This window comes from Papio anubis, chromosome 3 (assembly GCF_008728515.1).
Source record: "Papio anubis isolate 15944 chromosome 3, Panubis1.0, whole genome shotgun sequence".
Classification (NCBI taxonomy): domain Eukaryota; kingdom Metazoa; phylum Chordata; class Mammalia; order Primates; family Cercopithecidae; genus Papio; species Papio anubis.
Genome location: NC_044978.1, coordinates 182,436,469 through 182,459,888, shown reverse-complemented (window position 1 = coordinate 182,459,888; position 23,420 = coordinate 182,436,469). Strand labels below are relative to the sequence as shown.

Here is a 23,420-nt window from a genome sequence, read left to right as displayed (position 1 = left end):
GTTCAAGTGATTCTCCTGTCTCAGCCTCCTGAATAGCTGGGGTTACACGCGCACGCCGCCATGCCTAATTTTTTTGTATTTTAGTAGAGATGGGGTTTCACTGTATTACCCAGTCTGGTCTCCAACTCCTAAGCTCAGGCAATCCACCCACCTTGGTCTCCCAAAGTGCTAGGATTACAGGTGTGAGCCACTGTCCCTGGTCATATTTAGTTTTTAATTTTTTTTTTTTTTTTTTTGGTGGAGTCTTGCACTGTTGCCCGGGCTGGAGTGCAGTGGTGCACAATCTCAGCTCACTGCAACCTCTGCCTCCCGGCTTCAAGCGATTCTCCTGTCTCAACCTCCTGAGTAGCTGGGATTACAGGCGCCGCCACCACGCCCAGCTAATTTTTTGTATTTTTAGTAGAGACAGGGTTTCACCATGTTGGCCAGGATGGTCTTGAACTCCTGACCTGGTGATTCGCCTACCTCGGCCTCCCAAAGTGCTGGGATTACAGGCATGAGCCACTACGCCCGACCTATCATTATTTTTATTCTTTTCTTCCTTTCGTTTTGTTTTGTGTTTTTGAGACGGAGTCTCGCTCTGTGGCCCAGGCTGGAGTGCAATCTCGGCTCACTGCAAGTTCCGCCTCCCAGGTTCACGCCATTCTCCTGTCTCAGCCTCCCCAGTAGCTGGGACTACAGGTGCCCATCACCACGCCCAGCTCATTTTTTGTCTTTTTAGTAGAGACGGGGTTTCACCGTGTTAGCCAGGAGGGTCTCAGTCTCCTGACCTCGTGATCTGCTGGCCTCTGCCTCCCAAAGTGTTGGGATTACAGGCGTGAGCCACCGCACCTGGCCTCTTTTTTTTTTGAGCCGGAGTTTTGCTCTTGTTGCCCAAGCTGGAGTGCAATGGCACTATTTCGGCTTACTGCAACCCTCGCCTCCCGGGTTCAAGCTATTCTCCTGCCTCAGCCTCCCGAGTAGCTGGGATTACAAGTGTGTGCCACCATGCCCAGCTAATTTTTGTATTTGTAGTAGAGATGGGATTTCGATTTGCTGGCCAGGCTGGTCTTGAACTCCTGACCTCAGGTGATCCGCCCGCGTTGGCCTCCCAAACTGCTGGGATTACAGGCATGAGCCAAGGCACCCAGGCCTAATGGTCATTATTGTCATTCATTGATTCAGCAAATAGTGGGGTGCTGGGTGCTCAGCCCCTTGCTTTGCAGTAGCTTGGGTGTCAGAGGTGTGTGAAGCAGGCATTCCCAGGTTCTCTCCTGCCCAACAAAACCTTTTGTCTTTGGGTATACTGGTGACACTATGAATCCCAATGCTGTGCTATGACAAAGGAAAGGACAGGGGTTGAGGCAAGGGGCAGGTGTGAAGGCAGGCACAGTCTATGACACTGAAGAAGAGGAGGCCAGAATCGCATTCCTACCCGCTCTCTCAAACTCCATGTTCAGTGGCAGGATCATTCAAGACCCTCGGATGGGGCGGGGGGCCTTTTTTCTACTAAGATGGTATCTGAGTGGCTTTAAGGGTAGCTTTCTTGTGATCACACGAGATTTCTGCTTGTGTCATGAAGAATGGGTCAGAGATTCAGGAGGCTGTGGCTGAAGCTGGGGCGGGTTGCGGGGACCCAGCACGAACAGTAGGGCTCGGTAAATGCTGCAAGTGGAGCCTGGCAGGCCGCACATCCCAATGCCAAGTCCGCCGCCTCTCGGCCTGACACCACCCCTGAAACCGAAAAGGGGAAATCATGTCCTTTGTGCCTCTGTGTCTGTGGTAAGCGGGGCCCTCCAGGGGGCGGGGCCGCCAGCAGGGTCCCCCGTGGCCCGGGTCTCAGGGCAGAGCTGTGCCTGGGGCTCGCAGTCTGCAAAGCCGCGGAGGGAGGAGGGTCCAGACACAGGCCCTTATTTCTGACCCGAACTTCTGCGAGGGTCTGACCCGGCTAGTCGTCCCTGAGGTGCGTGAGTGCGAGGGTGTGGGAGGCGGCCGGATCGTCCTGGGGCTCCGCGGGGTAGCAAGGCACCGGGACCTCTGGAGCGGGCTTAATGGGGTAGCAGGGAGAGGGCGGGCTCGGGAAGAGCACCCTTTAGGCGAGGGGTTCTCGGGAACCGACCGGCGTGTCCCAGGCCGGGCCCGGTCCAAGCTCCGCCGGCTCCGCCGCTGCCTCCGCACCCAGGCGGACCCCGTTGCGCCGCGCCCCGCCCGGCTTTCCAGCGCCGCCCGAACCCCCGCCCAGCCCACGAGGCAGGGATTCTGTGGTCCTCACTGAGTCATCTGGACCCGAACTAGACTAGCCCAAGGTCACCGGGCGTTCCTGGCGAGGCCAGGGCCGCGCCGCGCCGCCCCTAGTGCATCCCGGGAGCCGCGCCGGTCTGCGGCACCTGGGCGGTGGACAGGGGCGCGGGCGGGGCGGGCGGGCAGCGGGCGCCGGTCAGAGAGGCGGAACTCCCCGCCACCAGCCCTGTAGTTCGCCTCGCGGGCGGCGGAGCGACCTCCTGCCGGCCCAGCCCTACGTCCGACCACAACGCCCAGAAAGCCGCGCGGCGCGGGCGGGACCTGCAGCGACTAGGGCGGCGGTGACATCACCGCCGCATCCAGCTCCCTGGCCCCAGCTCCTCCCAGGGTCCGGGCCCTCGGCCTCGCACAGCCTGACGGGAACCGTGGTCGGCCCCCGGGCGCCGCCAGCGGCGGCACCGGTAGCACGGACTTCAATTCCCGGCGTGCCCTGCGCGCCGAGGCACGTTAACGGCGGGAGGGGGAGGGCAAGCAAAGGGAAAAGCGGCGCCTGGGGGGCGGAGTAAGGCGGGGTGGGGGGCCCCCACCCCTCCCCGTCCCCACTGCTCCTTCCCCTTCCCCCGACGTAAACTGGGATCCCTTTCCCCTTGTGTCCGCCATGGCCGGATACAACTCTGGTCAGCCGCGGCGCCGGGACTGTGGACTCGCGGTTCCTCCCGCCCAGCGGCCTGCCCCGCAGCTCCCGCCCGCCCCAGCCGTCCCCGCCCCGGACGCGACCCCGCGCAGCGCCCACCGGCTGGCCGGAGCGCCCGCCGCCACCGCCTCCAGCAACCTCCTGCCCGCCCTCCGCCGCCGCCCGCGGCCCCCGTGCTCGCTCTGCGCCCCTCTCCCCGCCCGCCATGAGCCCAGCCGACGCCAAGCGCGGGGCCACGCGCCGGAAGAACAAGCGGGGCGGCGGCGGCGGCTCGGGCGGGGGTAACGGTGGCGCGAGCAGCGGCAAGGCCGGCCCGGCGGCGGCGCTGCGCGGCTCCCAGGCCGCGGGCCTGGCGGCTCAGGCAGCGCGGCGGGCCTGGTGGGCGGCGCGGCGGCGGCCAACGGGCCCCTCGGCGCGGGCGCGAGCGCGGGCGGAGCCGCCCCCGGAGGCTACTTCGAGGTAAGCGGCGGCAGCGGGCGGGGGTCGATGGCGGTACGCGGTCGCAGTCCCCCCGCGCCTTGGCGGAGCTCGGCCTCCCGCTGTTGGCCCGGGCGCCCTGGGCCTGGGAGCGGGATGCTGCGGGCGGGCGGATAACGGGTTCTGCGGCGCCGCGCTTGCCGGGGTCCCGGGGCACGGCGGCAGGTGGGCCGTGCTCGGCGTGACGCGGTCTCTGTCACTCTCTTGAGAGGAGAACCTGAGCAGAGGCGGCGGGAGCGCGACACCGGGGCCGCCGCTCACGGCGACGGGCTGGTCCGCAGGCTGGAGCAGCCCCTGAACGGGCGGGGACGGCTCCCGGGTGCAGCTCCGCGCACGGCGCTTCGCCTTCCGCTGGACCCAGCGGGTGATGCCCGCGAGGCCCGGGCTTCTGTTGTGGAGCCTCGCCCGCTGCGGCAGCTCCAGAGCGACTGCGATTCCAGGGGTGAGCAAAGCTGCCCTTTCACTCCCAGGGCTTTGAAATGTTTCTCTCTGTCCACCTTCGTAATGCCCTGCGCGTGATGATTGAGAAAGGCCTCCCGGAAGTTTTCCTTTGGTCCTCCTGTGTGGTTATTTGAAATCTACCTGACAGCCACCTGGAGCTGGCAGCCCTGGTCCCTCCTCCCCCGCTTTGTTAAGTTTTCAGGGGTGTTTAGTGGTCTGGTTACTCAGGTATGTATTTAGGGTTCGAACTTAAGGAATTTGAAAGGTGTTTTTTTCAGTTTTGTTTATGAAGACAGCACACGTTGCACCTACCAACTATGGATTCCTGCCACTTTTATTCAACCGTTGGTCACAACATTTTAGAGGGTACAGTATTATAAGGGGGTATGCAATTGGCGCAGTCATTTCCAGTTATCCCATTGTTTCGTGAAAGAGAATAGATTTTTGTTTGAAAAGTTGCGTTCTTATAACGTTATTTGAACTCTTAAATTATGTAGTTTTAAAGGCATTGCAATTAAAAACGAAATAAGCTTTGGGAGTATTTTTGTGCTAAATCATGACACAAATTGTTCTTTTTTTTTTTTTTTTGAGACAGAGTCTCGCTCTGTCGCCCAGGCTGGAGTGCAGTAATGGGACTATCTCAGCTCACTGTAACCTCCGCCTCCCAGGTTCAAGCAATTCTCCTGCCTCAGCCTCTCAAGTAGCCGGGACTACAGGCATGCGCCACCATGTCCGGCTAATTTTTGTAGAGACAGAGTTTCACCATGTTGGCCAGTCTGGTCTCGAACTCCGGACCTCAGGTGATCCTCCCGCCTCGGCTTCCCAAAGTGCTGGGATTACAGGTGTGAGCCCCCGCGCCCGGCCGTTTTTATTATTATTATATTGTTGTATTAGGGTCTTGGGCCGTAGTCCTGGACTTCAGTCTCCCGAGATTGCCCTCATCCAGTATCCTGTGATCAAAACAGGCTGGAGATCAAAACAGGCTGTAGTTCTTGAGATCAAAGATGAGGCGTGAGCGTTTGGATCATTGGGGTTTTTAAGGGCAGTGTTTGCTGCTGTCGGGAAGGATAGGGTGGGGGGTTTGCCTGTGCATATCCTTACAAAAAATATTGATAATTTTTGCTGTAGCTGGATGTGAAATATATTCATTTCTGTTGATTCAATAAAAACCAGTTGGTGGCACAATAAAATTCTTAGGTTTAGTCTTTCATACCATTTCAAGTTTTAATAATTCACATTTGCTTTGCAGTACTTAGGTAAAATATAACTTTATTATTATTTTTATTTATTTATTTTTTCTGAGACAGAATCTCACTCTGTCTGTTGCCCAGGCTGGAGTGCAGTGGTGCAATCTTGGCACACTGTAACCTCCGTTTCCTGGGTTCAAGCGATTCCCCTGCCTAAGCCTTCCAAGTAACTGGGTCTACAGGTGCCTGCCACCATGCCTGGCTAATTTTTTTTGTATTTTTAGTAGAGACAGGGATTCACTATGTTGGGCAGGCTGGCCTTGAAGTCCTGACCTCGCGATCCACCTGCTTTGGCCTCTCAAAGTGCTGGAATTACAGGTGTGAGCCACCATGCCCGGCCCTACCTTTATTATTTTTGTCACATTATTCAAAATCAGATAACTATATGCATATTATTATTATTACTATTATTATCAAGGTAGTATCTTGCTAAGTTGCCCAGGCTGGCCTTGAGCTTGTGGTGTCAAGTGATCCCTCTCATCTTAGTTTTACTAATGGATTAGGGTACAGACCCTTGCCACTGTGCCCACCTGAGTATTATTTTTGACAGGACTGTGATATTCTGTTAAACTGGTATGAATTAGGGTTTTGTCGTTGTTTTAAAAGAGACATGGTCTCTGTCTGTTGCATAGGCTAGAGTACAGTTGCGTGGTCATAGCTCACTGTAACCTCAAATTTCTGAACTAAGTAATCCTTCCAAGTAGCTAGGACTCTAGGTATGTGCCACCATGCCTGGCTAATTTTTTCTCTTAATATAGAGACAGGGTCTCACTAGGTTACCCAGGCTGGGCTTGAACTCTTGACCTCAAACTATCCTCTCATCTCTGCCTCCCAAAGTGCTGGGATTACAGGCATGAGCCACTGCACCTGGCCTATGGCTTTTGACCGTAACCCACTCTTAAGAAATAAAATCTGTTAAGATCTAGGAAGCATACACATAAACACAAACAACAAAAATTTCACAAAATATTTTAGGGCCAGGCATAGTGGCTCATGCCTGTAATTCCAGCACTTTGGGAGGCCGAGGTGGGTGGATCACCTGAGGTCAGGAGTTCCTCAGCCTGGCTGACAGATGATGAAACCCCAGAGATGGTGAAACCCCATCTCTACTAAAAATGCAAAAATTAGCCGGACGTGATGGTGTGCACTTGTAATCCCAGCTACTCGGGAGACTGAGGCAGGAGAATTGCTTGAATCTGGGAGACGGAGGTTGCAGTGAGCTGAGGTCTAGCCATTGCACTCCTGCCTGGGCAGTAAGAGTGAAACTCTGTCTCAGGAAAAAAAAAAAAAAAATCCCATCCTGGCTAACACGATGAGACCTCATCTCTACTAAAAATACAAACAATTAGCCAGGTGTGGTGGCGGGCGCCTGTAGTCCCAGCTACTCCGGAGGCTGAGGCAGGAGAATGGCATGAACCCTGGAGGCTGAGCTTGCAGTGAGCCGAGATGGCGCCACTGCACTCCAGCCTCGGTGACAGAGTGAGACTGGTCTCAAAAAAACAAACAAATGAACAAAAACAAAAACAAAAAAAACAGGCCGGGTGGGGTGGCTCACGCCTGTAATCCCAGCACTTTGGGAGGCTGAGGCAGGTGGATCACCTGAGGTCAGGAGTTCCAGACCAGCCGGGCCCATCTCTACTAAAAATACAAAGATTAGCCGGGAATAGTGGTGGATGCCTGTCATCCCAGCTACCCTGAATGCTGAGGCAGGAGAATTGCTTGAACCTGGGGGGCAGAGGTTACAGTGAGTCCAGATTGCGCCACTGCACTCTAGCCCAGGCGACAGTGCAAGACTCCATCTCAAAAAAAAAAAAAAAAAAGAAAAGAAAAGAAAAAAGGCCAGGCGCAGTGGCTCACACCTGTAATCCCAACACTTTGGGAAGACGAAGCAGAAGGATCAGCTGAGGTCGGGAGTTTGAGACCAGCCTAACCAACATGGAGAAACCCCGTCTCTACTAAAAATACAAAATTAATTGGGCGTGGTGGCGCATGCCTATAATCCTAGCTACTCTGGAGGCTGAGGCAGGAGAATCGCTTGAACCTGGGAGGTGGAGATTATTGTGAGCCGAGATGGTGCCATTGCACTCCAGCCTGGGCAACAAGGGCAAAACTCTGTCTCAAAAAAGCAAAACAAAAAACAAAATATTTTAATACTTTTCTGATCTTTTCTATTCCATGTAATCTCATTAATAAAATCTGTTTTATAGTTCACAGAATTAGTTCATTGTGTATTTTTTTGTTTCTGAGACGGAGTCTCACTCTGTCGCCAGCCTGGAGTGCAGTGGCTCGATCTTGACGCACTGCAATCTTCACCTCCTGGGTTCAAGCGATTCTCCTGCCTCAGCCTGCTGAGTAGCTGGGACTACAGGCGCCGGCCACCACACCCAGCTAATTTTTGTATTTTTAGTAGAGACAGGGTTTCACCACGTTGGCCAGGATGGTCTCTATCTCTTGACCTTGTGATCCACCCACCTTGGCCTCCCAGAGTGCTGGTATTACGGGTGTGAGCTATTGCAGCTTCTTTATTATGTACTGTTGAGTTGTGTGCTGCATCTTGACAGTTGCTTTTACTGTATTTTAAGCTTTTAAAATATGCCCCCATCTTGGATGGTATTTTATTTTATTTTTTTACTTTTGAGACAGAGTCTTGCTCTGTTGCCCAGGCTGGAGTACAGTGGTGCCATCTTAGCTCACTGCCAACTTCTGCCTCCTGAGTTCAAGTGATTCTCCTGCTTCAGCCTCCCGAGTAGCTGGGACTACAGGAGTGCACCACCACACCTGGCTAATTTTTTTTTTTTTTTTTTTTTTTGAAATGGAGTCTCACTCTGTCGCCCCAGCTGAAGTGCAGTGGGGTGATCTCAGCTCACTGCAACCTCTGCCTCCTGGGTTCAAGTGATTCTCCTGCCTCAGCCTCCTGAGTAGCTGGGATTACAGGCACGTGTCACCATGCATGGCTGATTTTTGTATTTTTAAAGGAGGCAGGGTTTCACCATGTTGGTCTAGAATTCCTGACCTCATGATCTGCATGCCTTGGCCTCCCAAAGTGCTGGGATTACAGGCGTGAGCAACTGCACCCGGCCATTTTTTATATTTTTAGTAGAGACGGGGTTTCACCATGTTGGCCAGGCTGGTCTCGAACTCCTGACCTCAAGTGATCTATCTACCTGCCTCGGCCTCCCAAAGTGCTAGAATTACAGGCATGAGCCACTGCACCTGGCCGATATTTTAAACTTTTAAAGGTGTCTTTAGTTTTTAAGTTTCTTTGTAAGTATTTTAGTAATTGTTCATTAAAGAAAGTCTTCGTGGTAATTGGGGTAAAATATTCTTGACACAGATCACAGAAAGTCTTAATGTAATTCTGAAGCTTCTGAATTTTTTCCCCACAGATGGTGAGCTTTTTGGAATACCTTGTATGGTGCAAAATGGCACCCAAAACAATGTCAGCAAGAAACAGTGAGTGGGTTCTGGTCCTATGCTTCCCAGGGAGGCTTTCTGAGTCCCGGCAAGCAGCCTCTACACTCCGTAGTCACCAAGCCAGAAGGTGGATAAGAGAGAAGGCAGAGTGGAAGGAGTGTCCTGATTTTCAGGAGTGGTCGCAGTCCCACTGTCCTGTGTGCTGGACACAGCACTATGTGTTATACCCAGGCCACCTTCATCGAGGTGGCTGCTGAGCCAAGGAGGCTGTTGTTTCTGCATGTGGGTAGCTTCAACAAAGGAGGAGGACGTGGGAGGAGCAGGACAACACAACTTAGCTTATCAGGTCTTTGACCCAAATCAGAACTCTTATACACAAAACTTGGGGAACCACAAATTCGATAAGCTCTGTTCCATGGGCAAGGTATCAACCTTGCACTACCTCAGTTTTCTTTTTTTTTTTTTGAGATGGAGTCTCGCTCTGTTGCCCGGGCTGGAGTGCAGTGATATGATCTCGGCTCACTGCAGCCTCCGCCTCCTAGGTTCAAGTGATTCTCCTGCCTCAGTCTCCCAGGTAGCTGGGGCTACTGGTGTGTGCCACCACGCCCGGCTTATTTTTTGTATTTTTAGTAGAGGTGGGGTTTCACCATGTTAGCCAGGATGGTCTCGATCTCCTGACCTCGTGATGCACCTACCTCGGCCTCCCAAAGTGCTAGGATTACGGGCGTGAGCCACTGCACCTGATACTACCTCAGATTTCTAAGTGATAGGGCACCATAGGCTTGGTGACTCATACCTATAATCCCAACATTTAGGGAGGCCAGGGCGGGAGGATCCCTTGAGTCCAGGAGTTCAGGATCAGCCTGGGTGACATGGAGAGACCCTCCCCACCACCGCTCTACAGAATATTAAAATAAAAATTAGCCACCATAGGGACTGGGTGCAGTGGCTCACGCCTGAAATCTCAGCACTTTGGGAGGCTGAGGTGGGCAGATCACTTGATGTCAGGAGTTTGAGACCAGCCTGGCCAAGATGGAGAAACCCCATCTCTGTCAAAAAATGCAAAAACTAGCCGGGTATGGTGACGAGCACCTGTAATCTCAGCTACTCGGGAGGTTGAGACGTGAGAATCGCTTGAACCCAGGGGTCAGAGGTTGCAGTGAGCCGAGATTACACCATTGCACTCTAGCCTGCACAAAAGAACAAATCTTTGTCTCAAAAAAAAAAAAGTTAGCCACCATACAGTGTATCCTCTGCTTTGCTGGTATGATCATTGTGTAAACAATGCTGGTGTGATTATTATGGGTCTTTGGGGTACATCATTGTACATGAGGGTGCACTTAGAAGCCTTCCCTGTGTTGTAGAAATTGCTACCATGGTGAAATTAGGTTATCATTAACTCTAGTTCACATTTGCCTTAGTGACCTGAGGGAATAGATTGAAGAAAAATGTAGAACTTCCTTTGTCTTAACTAAAATTAACAATTCTAACTTTAAAAAGTTTAAATGATTACCATACAGGCTTTAGAAATGGTACAGCTGCAGAGAGCATGTCTGTGATTCAGTGTTTTTTGTATGTGTACACCTGTGTAATGGATATATCAAGATAAAGAGTATAGTTCGGCACAGTGGCTCATACCCATAATCCCAGCACTCTGGAAGGCCCAGGTGGGAGGATCACTTGAGGCCAGGAGTTCAAGACCAGCTTGGGCTATGTAGTAGGACTCTGTCTTAACAAAAAACTTAATTCTAATTAGCCTGGCCAGGCGCTGTGGTTCACGCCTGTAATCCCAGCACTTTGGGAAGCCGAGGTGGAAGGATCATGAGGTCAGGAGTTTGAGCCCAGCCTGGCCAACGTGGTGAAACCCCATTCTCTACTAAAAATACAAAAACATTAGCTGAGTGTGGTGGCGGGCGCCTGTAATCCTAGCCTGACCAACATGGTGAAACTGTGTCTCCACTAAAAGTACAAAACTTAGCTGGGCACGGTGGCATATGCCTGTAATCATAGCTACTTGGGAGGCTAAGGCAGGAGAATTGCTTGAACCGGGAAGGTGGAGCTTGCAGTGAGCTGAGATTGTGCCACTGCACTCCAGCCTGGGTAACAGAGCTAGACTCTATCTCAAAAAACAAAAACAAAAAAATTTTTTTTTTTTTTTGTAAAGATGGGAGTCCCACTGTGTTGCCCAAACTGATCTCAAACTCCTGGGCTCAAGCAATCCTCCCACCTTGGCCTCCCAAAGTTTTGGGATTACAGGTGTAAGCCACTGTCCCAGCCAAAATTGAATGTTTAAAATGTGCATTTTGCGTTTGAATTTTAACAACTGTAGATTCACATATCTACTACTGCAGTCAGGATACAGAACAGTTTAATTGTTCACAAATACTCCCTCATGTTATAGTTATACTCTCCCCAACTCCTAAAGTCTTGGCAGCCATTACTCTGTTACTTGGTATGATTTTATCTTTTGGATGAGTCCTATAAATGGACTCATACAGCGTGTAGTCTTTTCAGGAAGGTTTATTTCACTCAGCGTAGTGACTTTGAGAGTCATCCAAGTTGTTGCATGTATCAGTAGCTTGTTCTTTTTTGCTGCTGTGTAGTATTCTGTTGTGTAAATGTACCACAGTTGGTCCATTTTTCCATTGGTGGACATTGGGGTTGTTTTCAGGTTTGGTGATTATAAGTACAGTTGCTGTAAACATGTCTATAAAGGATTTTTGTGTGAAAGTAAATTTCAGTTTTCTAGGTGAATACCAAGGAGTAGGAGCTGGCCATATGGGAACATTTTGCGAAACCGCCGAACTGTTATCCAGAGTGGATATACCGTTTTGCCTACTCACAGCAATGTCTGAGAGTTCTAGTTGCTCTGCTAGCACTTGAGATTTTCAGTCATTTTTGCCTACACTATTATTATTAATATTTTTTAGTAGAGGTGGGGTTTCGCCATGTTGCCCAGGCTAGTCTCAAACTCCTGAGCTCAGGGAGTCTGCTTGTCTGGCCTCCCAAAGTGCCAGGATTACAGGTGTAAGCCCTGGCCTAAACTATTTTTTAAAAAACTCATTTTGTGGGCCGGGTGTGGTGGCTCATGCCTGTAATCCCAGCACTTTGGGAGGCCGAGGCAGGCGCATCACCGGAGATCAGGAGTTTGAGACCAGCCCAGTCAAGGTGGTGAAACCCCGTCTCTACTAAAAATACAAAAAGTAGCCGGTTGTGGTGGCACACACCTGTAATTCCAGCTACTCGGGAGGTTGAGTTGAGGCAAGAGACTCACTTGAACCTGAGAGGTGAAGGTTGCTATGAGCCGAGATCGCCCCACTGCACTCCAGCCTGGGCAACGAGATCGAGACTCTGTCTCAAAAAAAAAAAAAAAAAATCTTTTTGTGGAAATGGGGTCTCACTATGTTGCCCAGGCTGGTGTCTTATCTTCTGGGCTCCAGTGATCCTCCCACCTTGGTTTCCCAGTGTTGGGATTACAGTTGTGAGCCACCGCACCCAGCTTTAAACTATATATTAGTTTATAATTTCTGACCTTAATATATATATATGTGTGTGTGTGTGTGTGTGTGTGTGTATTTTTTTTGTTTGAAAGTAGAGTCTTACCCTGTCACCCAGGCTGGAGTGCAGTGGTGCGATCTTGGCTCACTGCAACCTTTGCCTCCCAGGTTCAAGCGATTCTCCTGCCTCAGCCTCCCCAGTAGCTAGGATTACAGATGTGTGCCACCACACCTGGCTAATTTTGTACTTTTAGTAGAGATGGGGTTTCACCATCTTGGCCAGGCTGGTCTCGAACTCTTGATCTTAAGTGATCTACCCACCTTGGCCTCCCAAAATGCTGGGGTTACAGGCGTGAGCCACTGAGCCTGGCGTCTTAATATTGTAATAAATAGGTCTGTAGTGGTATCATAGTTTTAATTTGCATTTCCCTAGTGCCTAATAATATTGAACATGTTTCCTGTGTTTATATGCCATTCCTGTATCCTCTTGGGAGAAGTGTTTTATCAAGACTTTGCCGGCCGGGCGCGGTGGCTCAAGCCTGTAATCCCAGCACTTTGGGAGGCCGAGACGGGCGGATCACGAGGTCAGGAGATCGAGATCATCCTGGCTAACAAGGTGAAACCCCGTCTCTACTAAATAATACAAAAAACTAGCTGGTTTTTTTGGAGGGTTTTTTTTTTTTTTTGAGATGAAGTCTTGCTCTTATCCCCCAGCCTGGAGTGCAATGGCACCATCTCAGCTCACTGCTACCTCCGTCTCCTGGGTTCAAGTGATTCTCCTGCCTCAGCCTCCTGAGTAGCTGGGATTACAGGTGCCTGCCACCACGCCTGGCTAATTTTTGTATTTTTGGTAGAGACAGGACTTCACCATGTTGGCCAGGCTGGTCTTGAACTCCTGACTTCAGATGATCCGCCTGCCTCGGCCTCCCAAAGTACTGGGATTTCAGGCGTGAGCCACCGTGCCTGGCCCACTTTGCCTATTTTTTGAAAGTTCTCCATGATTCTGAATTCAAATCTTTTGTCACATATAATTTGCCAACATTTTCTTCAACTCTGTAGCTTATCTTTTTATTGAGACAGTGTTTCATTCTGTCACCCAGGCTGGAGTGTGATGGCGTGATCTCGGCTCACTGCAACCTCCGCCTCCCAGATTCAAGTGATTCTCGTGCCTCAGCCTCCTGACTAGCTGGAGTTACAGGGGTGCACCACCACGCCTAGCTAATTTTTGTATTTTTAGTGGAGATGGGGTTTTACCATGTTGGCCATGCTAGTCTTGAACTTCTGACCTCAAGTGGTCTACCCGCCTCAGCCTCCCAAAGTGCTGGGATTATAGGTGTGAGCCACCGTACCCAACCTGTTAACTGTTTTTTTGCAGAGAAAAAAAAAAAATTAATGTGAATAAACTTCATTTTACCATTTTTTTCTTTTATGGATCATGGTTTTGGTGTCATTTGTAAGATCTCTGTTTTAGCTCAAGATTATGAAGATTTTTTTCCCTCTATGTTTTCTTCTAAAAATTTTATAGTTAACCTTTTTTTTTTTTTTTTTTTTTGGTGAGACGGAGTCTCATTCTGTCGCCCAGGCTGGAGTGTAGTGGTGTGATCTTAGCTCTCTGCAACCTCTGCCTCCCGATTTAAATGATTCTTGTGCGTCAGCCTCCTCAGTAGCTGGAATTACAGGCGTGTGCCATCATGCCTGGCTAATTTTTGTATTTTTAGTAGAGACGGTGTTTCACCATGTTGGCCATGCTGGTCTTGAACTCCTGACCTTAAGTGATGGGCCGACCTTGGCCTCCCAAAGTGGTGGGATACAGGTGTGAGCCACTGCACCCAACCTGTGAACCGGTTTTTTGCAGAGAAAAAAAAAATTAATGTGAATGAAGTTCAATTTATCAATTTTTCTATGTGGATCATGGTTTTGGTGTCATTTCTAAGATCTCCATTTTAGCTCCAGGTTATGATGATTTTTTCCTTCCATGTTTTCTTCTAAAAAATTTATAGTTTTACTTTTTTTTTTTTCTGAGATGGAGTCTCACTCTGTTGCCCAGGCTGGGGTGCAGTGGCACCATCTCGGCTCATTGCAACCTCTGCCTCCCGGGTTCAAGCGATTCTTCTGCCTCAGCCTTCCAAGTAGCTGTGACTACAGGCGTGTGCCACCGCACCTGGCTAATTTTTGTATTTTTAGTAGAGATGGGGTTTCACCATATTGGCCAGGCTGGTCTCGAGCTCCTTGTGATCTGCCCTCCTCGGCCTCCAAAGTGCTGGGATTACAGGCATGAGCCACTGTGCCTGTCAGTTTTTTTTTTTTTTTGGAGAGAGAGAGAGAGAGAGAGAGAGATATTTATTTATTTATTTATTTATTTTGAGATGAGTCTCACTCTTGCCCAAGCTGGAGTGCAGTGGTGCAATCTCTGCTCACTGCAAGCTCTGCCTCCCGGGTTCACGCCATTCTCCTGCCTCAGCCTCCCAAGTAGCTGGGACTACAGGCACCCACCACCACGCCCGGTTAATTTTTTGTACTTTTAGTAGAGACGGGGTGTCACCATTTTAGCCAGGATGGTCTTGATCTCCTGACCTCGTGATCCGCCCACTTTGGCCTCCTGAAGTGCTGGGATTACAGGTGTGAGCTACGACGTCTTACCTGGTCATTTATTTTTTAATTATTAGACTTAAATTCACTAAATTTTAGTAAGCATTGTTGGTCTGTTTCCATGAGGGATGTTTGTCACTAGCTTTCTTATTTTTGCCTGATTTTGGTTTTACAGGTTGAATATTTCTTATCTCAAATGTTTGGGACCAGAAGTGTTATATAGATTTCAGATAATTTCCGATTTTGGAATATTTGCATTATGCTGATTGAGCACACCAAATCTGAAAATCTGAAATCAGAAATGTTCCAGTGAATTTTTCCATTGAGTGTCATGTCAGTGCTGAAAAAGTTTCAGATTTTGAAGCATTTAAGATTTCGGATTTTTGCATTTGGAATGCTTAATCTGTAGTATTAATGCTGGCTTCATTAAAGTAAGGTGGGAATTATTTCTTTCTCTATGTTAGTAGTTTCTGATTTTCAAGGAATTGGTTCATTTCATCTAAGTATTTGAATTTACGCATGTGGAGTTGTCTGCAGTATTCCTTTATTATCCTTTTAATGCCTGTAGGAGTCTGTAGTGATGTCTGCCTTTTCATTCCTGATATTAGTAATTTGTTTTTACCTTTTGTTCTTCCTTGCCATTCTTGATAGAGGTTTTTTCCTTTTTTTTTCCTTTTTTTTTTTTGAGACGGAGTTTCCACATTATTGCCCAGGCAGGAGTGTAGTGGTGCAATCTCGGCTCACTGCAACCTCCGTTTCCCGGGTTCAAGCGATTCTCCTGCCTCAGCCTCCCAAGTAGCTGGGATTACAGGCGCCTGCCACCACGCGCAGCTAATTTTTTATATTTTTACTAGAGACAGGGTTTCACCATGTTGGTCAGGCTGGTCTCAAACTCCTGACCTTGTGATTCCCTCGCCTCAGCCTCCCAGAGTGCTGGGATTACAGGCGTGAGCCACCACACCTGGCCGGTTTCTTCAGTTTTTAAACCTTTTTGAAGAACCAGCTGTTGGTTTTACTGATTTTTCTCTGTTTTTCCGTTTTCAGTATCTTTGATTTTTTTTTTTAACCCTTTTCCTTAATACTTGCTTTGGGTTTGTTTTTTATTTTTATGTTCTATTTAAGAGGCAGGGTCTTGTACTGTCTGCTAGTCTGGAGTGCTGTGGCTTGATCATAGCTCATGTAACCTTGAACTCCTGGACTCAAGGGATCCTCCCACCTCAGCCTCCTGAGCGGCTGGGACTACAGGTGCAAGCCATTATGTCTGGGTAAATTTTTTTTTCTTTTTTTTGTAGAGACGAGGTTTTGCCATGTTGCTCACGTTGGTGTTTAACTCCTGAGCTTAAGCGATCTGCCCGCCTCCCCCTCCCAAAATGCTGGGATTATAGGCGTGAGCCGCTGTGCCTGGGCTTTTCTTTTCTAATGTGAATATTTAATGCTATGAACTTCTCTCCGAGCCGTACTTAAGCTGTATCCCACAGATTTTGGTATGTTGAACTTTTTTGTTTTTGTTTTTGTTTTTTTTTTTGAGACGGAGTCTCGCTCTGTCTCCAGGCTGGAGTGCAGTGGCACAATCTCTGCTCACTGCAAGCTCCGCCTCCCGGGTTCACGCCATTTTCCTGCCTCAGCCTCCCAAGTAGCTGGTACTACAGGCGCCCACCACCAGGCCTGGCTAATTTTTTGTGTTTTTTAGTAGAGACAGGGTTTCACCGTGTTAGCCAGGATGGTCTCGATCTCCTGACCTCGCGATCCGTCCGCCTCGGCCTCCCAAAGTGCTGGGATTGCAGGCGTGAGCCGCCGCGCCCAGCCACAGAACTTTCTTTCTTTCTTTTTTTTTTTTTTTTTTTTGAGACAGAGTCTTGTTCCATCGTCCAGGCTGGAGTGCGGTGGTGCAGTCTTTGCTCACTACAACCCTCTGCCTCCCAGCCTCAAGCAATTCTGCTGCCTCAGTCTCTGAGTAGGTGGGACGACAGTGCCTGCCACCATGCTCAGTTAATTTTTTGTATTTTAGTGGAGTCAGCGTTTTGCCATGTTGGTCAGGCTGGTGTCAAACTCCTGACCTCAAGTCATCCACCTGCCTGGGTCTCCCAACGTGCTGGGATTACGGGCTTGAGCCACTGTTCCTGGCCGAAGTTTCATTTTCATTCAATTTAAAATACTTTCTAGCTGGGTATGGTGTTGTGTGCTGTAGTTCCAGCTACTCAGGAGGCTGAGGCAGGAGGACCACTTGAGCTCAGGGGTTCCAGGCTGTAATGTGCAGTGTTAGGACCTGTGAATAGCCAGCCATTGCACTCTAGCTAGGTCAACATAGCAAGATCCCATCTCTAAAATAATAAAATTCTAATTTCCCTTCTCCTTTTTTTTTATTTTTTGAGTTGGAGTCTTGCACTGTGGCCGGGTTGGAGTACAGTGGTGCAATTTTGGCTCACTGCAACCTCTGCCTCCCGGGTTCAAGAGATTCTCCTGCCTCAGCCCCCGGAGTAGCTGGGACTACAGGCGTGCTCCACCATGCCCGGCGAATTTTTTTTTTTTTTTTTTGTATTTTTAGTAGAGACGGGGTTTCCCCATGTTGGCCAGGCTGGTCTCCATCTCTTGACCTCGTGATCTGCCCACCTCGGCCTCCCAAAGTGCTGGGATTACAGGCGTGACTTCTCGTTTGACCTACAGTTTATTTAGAAGTTGATATGGTTTGGCTGTGTTCTTGAATTGTGGCTCCCACAGTTCTCGTGTGTTGTGGGAGGGACCTGGTGGCAGGTAATTGAATCATATATGTAGGTCTTTCCCCTGCTGTGCTGCGTGATAGTAAGTCTCATGAGATCTGATGGTTCTGTGAGTGGGAGTTTCCCTGGGCAAGCTCTTTCTCTTTGCCTGCCACCATCCATGTAAGACCAGGCTTGTTCCTCCTTGCCTTCCACCATGATTGTGAGGCCTCCTCAGCCATGTGGAACTCTTTTTTTTTTGTTGTTGTTGAGACAGAGTCTCGCTCTGTGGCTCAGGCTGGAGTGCAGTGGTGCAATCTCGGCTCACTGCAAGCTTCGCCTCCCGGGTTTACGCCATTCTCCTGCCTTAGCCTCCTGAGTAGCTGGGACTACAGGCGCCCGCTACCACGTCCGGCTAATTTTTTGTGTATTTTTTTAATAGAGACGGGATTTCACCATGTTGGCCAGGATGGTCTCGATCTCCTGACCTTGTGATCTGCCCACCTCGGCCTCCCGAAATGCTGGGGTTACAGGCGTGAGCCACCGCTCCTGGCCAGAACTCTTTTTAAACTTGTTTTTCTTCCCAGTGTCGGTATGTCTTCATCAGCAGTGTGAAAATGGATTAATACAGAAGTGTACTGTTTAATTCTGTAGCTCTCCCATTTGTTTGTTTGTTTATTTATTTATTTATTTGAGACAGGGTCTTACTCTGTAACCCAGGCTGGAGTGCAGTGGCATGATCTCGGCTCACTGCAACCTCTGCCTCCCGGGTTCAAGTGATTCTTCTGCCTCAGCCTCCCTAGTAGCTGGGATTACAGGTGCCCGCCACCGTGCCCAGCTAAGTGTTGTATTTTTAGTAGAGGCAGGGTTTCACCATGTTGGCCAGGGTGGTCTTCACCTCCTGACCTCGTGATTTGCCCTCCTCGGCCTCCCAAAGTGCTGGGATTACAGTCTTGAAGCCACTGTGTCTGGCCACCTGTATCTCTCTAATACTGAATTCTTGTCTGATTTTTACCATTATAGTCCGAGATCATTCTTTTTATGATCTAAAGTTTTTCAAAAAATTTAAGGTTTTATGGTCTGTTTAGGTGAATGCATATACACTTAAAAATGTATGTACTACTATTATTGGGTGTTTTCTGAATGTCAGTTAGATCCAGTTGGCTGATAGTTTTATTTTGGTTGATGATTTTGTTCGCTTCTATATTCTTGCTGAGTTTTTGTCTACTAGTTCTTTTGATTGCTAAGAGAGGAATGTTGAAGTCTTTGCCTAAAATTGTAGATTTGTTCACTTTTCCTTACAGTTTATTTAGTTTTTGCTTCATGTACGTTTGAAGCTGTGTTTGGTGCATATACATTTAGGATTGTTAGGTCTTGGTGAATTGACCCTTTTGTCATTTAAGGTGTATCCCTCATCCTTGGTAGTTTCCTTGTCTCTAAAGTCGCTTTTGTCTGATACTACTAATATAGCCTCTCCAGCTTTCTGCTAATTAACATTCGCATGTTATATTTTTTCTATCTTTTTGCTTTAAACCTATCTGTATTATTTGAAATGAATTTCCTGTACATAACCGCCTGATTAATTTTCATTAATTATGCTTATTCGTATTTTCATTTTAAATTGTAATGTGTATGTGAAATATACTTATTGGAGACCTTTTTTCCTGGCTTAATTACTAATTTAATATTTATTTGTTGCTGTTATAGGATGCTGCTTTGAATTGTATTTGATAAAGTTCTCTTTGCTAGACTTTTTGACCCTGTAGGCTTTGTAAACTGATTTGCTAGATTACATGAACATAGTGACACGAGCCATCTTCATTTTAGAGTTTGACCAGTATGAGTTCAAATCATAGGCCTCTATATGCCATGGGCCTCTATAACATTTATTTTGTTTTTACTATAGAAGTAAGTTTCAGCTGGGCTCAGTGGCTCACACCTGTAATCCCAATACTTTAGGAGGCCAGAGATAAACATATAAATCCCAAAAACATCTAAAAATCTGTAACTTGGTGACCAAATTCTAGATAATATTGGGGTCCAACCGATTATGAAAACTTACTTTATTTTAATGGAATTAGCAGCTGGGTGCAGTGGTTTACAACCATAATCCTAACACTTTGGAAGGCCAAGGCAGGAGGATCTCTTGAGCCCGGGATTTTGAGACCAGCCTGGGCAACATAGTGAGACACTGTTTTTTTTGAGATGGAGTTTTGCTTTTGTTGCCCAGGCTGGAGTGTCATGGCCTGATCTCGGCTCACTGCAACCTCCATCTCAGGAGAGGTAGCTGGGATTACAGGCATGTGCCACCACGCCTGGATAATTTTGTATGTTTAACAGAGGTGTGGTTTCACCATGTTGGTCAGGCTAGTCTTGAACGCCTGATCTCAGGTGATCCGTATGCCTTGGCCTCCCAAAGTGCCGGGGTTACAGGTGTGAGCCACTGTGCCTGGCCAGTGAGATACTGTCTTTTTTTTTTTTTTTTTTTTTGAGACAGAGTCTCACTCTGTTGCCAGGCTGGAGTGCAGTGGCGCGATCTCGGCTCACTGCAATCTCCACCTCCTGGGTTCAAGTGATTCCACTGCCTCAGCGTCTGAGTAGCTGGGATTTCAGGCGTGCACCAGCACACCTGGCTAATTTTGTGTATTTTAGTAGAGATGGGGTTTTACCATGTTGGCCAGGATGGTCTCCATCTCCTGACCTCGTGATCCACCTGTCTCGGCCTCCCGAAGTGCTGAGATTACAGGCGTGAGCCACCATGCCCAGTTGAGATACTGTCTTTACAAAATAAAAAAAATGAGCCAGGTGTGGTAGTGTGCACCCGTAGTTCTAGCTACTCAGGAGGCTGATGTGGGGGGATCACTTGAGCCTGGGAGGTCGAGACTGCAGTGAGCTGCGATCATGCCACAGCATTCCCACCTGAGTGACAGAACAAGATCCTGTCTCAAAAAAAGAAATGTTTCAATTTCTAAACTACCTTGGAGTAATTCCAGTAATGTTTGTGGTATAGAATTACTGCTTGTTGTTTTCCTGAGGAAATTGACTTTTTCCCTTACGTATGTTAATAGATGGTGATGTCAAGTAAAGAACATTTTTCTCTTGAATATTTTGAGCACAGTATTAGATACAACTTGAAACTGAATGAGAGGTTGTAGAATCTAATTCTTTTGGCACAGGATTTTTAAAAATAAACACTTTATTTTAGAATAATTTTAGATTTACAGAAAAGTCACCAAGATAGTACACTACCCCATTACCTGCAGGGGATACATCCCAAGACCCCCACTGGATGCCTGAAACTGCAGATAATACTCAACCCTAATATATAGTGTTTTTCCTATATGTAATACCTTTACCATAGGTAAAGCTTAATTTGTAAATTAGGCACAGTAAGAGATTAACAAAAATAACTAATAATATATAGGACAATTATAACAATACACTGTAATAAAAGTTATGTGAATGTGGTCTCTCTCACTCAGAATATCTTCTTAAACTGTCCTCACCTGTTTTTGAACCACAATTGATCACAGGTAACTCAAACCACTGAGAGGTGCCCTGTGGATGAGGGCAATGAGGGCATACTGTTGTGCCTAGAGTTCTCTTCAGCCAACTTTCCCTAATATGGATATTCTAGAGAACCTTGGTATATTTGTCAAAACTAAGAAATTAGTATTGGTACAATATTATTAACTACAGATTATTTGGATTTTTAAAATGTCCTGTTTCTGTTCCAGGATCTAATCCAGTACACCACAGTGCATTTAGCAGCCCAGAATTTTAATTTTAATTCTTTTTAGTTTTCTCACCTATGAAATGGTGAAGCCTTTTTTTTTTTTTTTGAGACGGAGTCTTGCTCTGTCGCCTGGGCTGGAGTGCAGTGGCCGGATCTCAGCTGACTGCGAGCTCCGCCTCCCGGGTTTATGCCATTCTTCTGCCTCAGCCTCCCGAGTAGCTGGGACTACAGGCGCCTGCCACCTCGCCCGGCTAGTTTTTTGTATTTTTTAGTAGAGACAGGGTTTCACCTTGTTAGCCAGGATGGTCTCGATCTCCTGACCTTGTGATCCACCCGTCTCGGCCTCCCAAAGTGCTGGGATTACATACAGGCTTGAGCCACTGCGCCCGGCCGGTGAAGCTTTTTATTTTCTTCAAAGGATTCCTGAGAGGCTAATAAATATTCAGATTTATAGTATGGTAGTAATTTCATGTTCATGCTAAAATTCAGTAAAATAGTTAACTGTTGGCTGGGCATGGTGGCTCACGCCTGTAATCCCAGCACTTTGGGAGGCGGAGACGGACGGATCATGAGGTCAGGAGAGCAAGACCATCCTGGCTAACATGGTGAAACCCTGTCTCTGCTGAAAATACAGAAACTTGGCCGTGTGTGGTGGTGCGCGCCTGTAGTCCCAGCTACTTGGGAGACTGAGGCAGAAGAATCGCTTGTCACTGCACTCCAGCCTGGGTGACAGAGTGAGACTCCGTCTCAAAAAAAAAAAAAATTAACCGTTTAATAATGTACTACAAGGCTGGCGCTATGGCTCACGCCTGTAATACCAGCACTTTGGGAGGCTGAGGTCAGTGGATCAGTTGAGGCCAGGAGCTCAAGACCAGTCTGGCCAACATGGTGAAACCCTGTTTCTACTAAAATACAAAAATTAGCTGGGTGTTATGGCGCATGCCTGTAATCTTAGCCACTGGGAAGGCTGAAGCAGGAGAAACGCTTGAACTGGGGAGGCGGTTGCAGTGAGCCTAGATCATGCCACTGTATTTTGTCGTGGTTGACAGAGCGAGACTGTATCTCAAACGAAAAAAAAAGTGTACTACAATCTAATTACTTTTCCTAAAAATACTTAGTAATTATTTCACTTAGGTGAAAGTAGCCCACCCAGGCAAACGTCTACAAGTTACTAGTTAGAGTCCAGTCCCTGTTGCCCAAGCTGGAATGCAGTTCCACTGTCATAGCTTACAGGCTGGAGTGCAGTTCTGCCATCATAGCTCACTGTAGCCTCCTACTCCTAGGCTCAAGAGATCCTCCCACATCAGGCTTTCAAGTAGCTGGGACTACAGGCACGGGCCACCACACCCAGCTAATTGAAATTTTTCTGAGGGGGATGAGGATCTTTTTAATTTTTATTTATTTTAGGCTGGGCGCGGTGGCTCAAGCCTGTAATCCCAGCACTTTGGGAGGCCTAGACTGGTCTCAAACTGTTGGCCTCAAGCAATCCTCCTGCCTTAGCCTCCTGGGTATTTGGGATGACTGGGATCACAGGTGGGAGCCACTGTACCAAGCTGCTTTCTGTCTTTAAAAGCAAACAAAATCAGGCTGGGTGCAGTGGCTGCACTGTAATCCCAGCACTTTGCGAGGCTGAGGTGGACAGATCACTTGAGGGCAGAGGTTTGAGACCAGCCTGGCCAACATGGTGAAACCCCGTCTCAACTAAAAATACAAAAGTTAGCTGGTCATGGTGGCATGCACCTGTAATTCCAGCTATTCAGGAGGCTGAGGCAGGAGAATTGTTTGAACCCAGGAGGTGGAAGTTGCATGAGCTGTGATCGTGCCACTGCACTCCAGCCTGGGTGACACAGCGAGACTCCATCTCAAACAAAAACCAACAAGCGTAGGAAGACAGCTACAGCTATTGTTAATATTCTTCCTTCCTTTAAAAGAATAATGGGATGGTTTGGATCAATCATTTCAATTAAATACCTCTGCACAAACTGAATTGAACTGTTCTTTGTGTGTTTGTACATTTACAGATGTCCACACCTGTATGCCAGTGGGAAGGCTGTGATGGTCAAATCATAGATGCATAGAACTTCAGAACTGGAGGGGGCAACAGCAGAACCCCTGTTTATTGCCTAGATAGTATTTGTTAGCTGAGGAAACTGAGGCCCGAAGACTTGAGTTCAAAAAATTCCTCTAATTGTTCTAGTCAGTGTCCCCTCACATACCTTTCAATTTCTGTTGGCTTTTGTCACGTCTCAGTACCAACTGAGATAAAGAAACCGTCTTGCGCCGGGCGCGGTGGCTCAAGCCTGTAATCCCAGCACTTTGGGAGGCCGAGACGGGCGGATCACGAGGTCAGGAGATCGAGACCATCCTGGCGAACACGGTGAAACCCCGTCTCTACTAAAAAAATACAAA

At 48.3% G+C, this 23,420-nt stretch overlaps 1 protein-coding gene across 6 annotated transcripts in view; it reads left to right on the top strand.

The window, feature by feature from the left end:
* The first annotated feature begins 1,852 nt into the window (after positions 1–1,852).
* Positions 1,853–23,420, top strand: part of FAM193A (family with sequence similarity 193 member A) — a 198,337-nt gene continuing 176,769 nt past the window's right edge. For 3 of the 6 annotated variants that reach the window (XM_017955690.3, XM_021938199.2, XM_009197524.4), the window contains exon 1: positions 3,059–3,373. The gene's annotated coding sequence lies outside the window, so the exon portion shown is untranslated. Of the gene's footprint in view, positions 1,943–2,855; positions 3,374–8,269; positions 8,533–23,420 lie in introns of those variants that run through there. The other 3 variants (XM_021938200.2, XM_031664776.1, XM_009197085.4) reach the window with 3 other exon arrangements.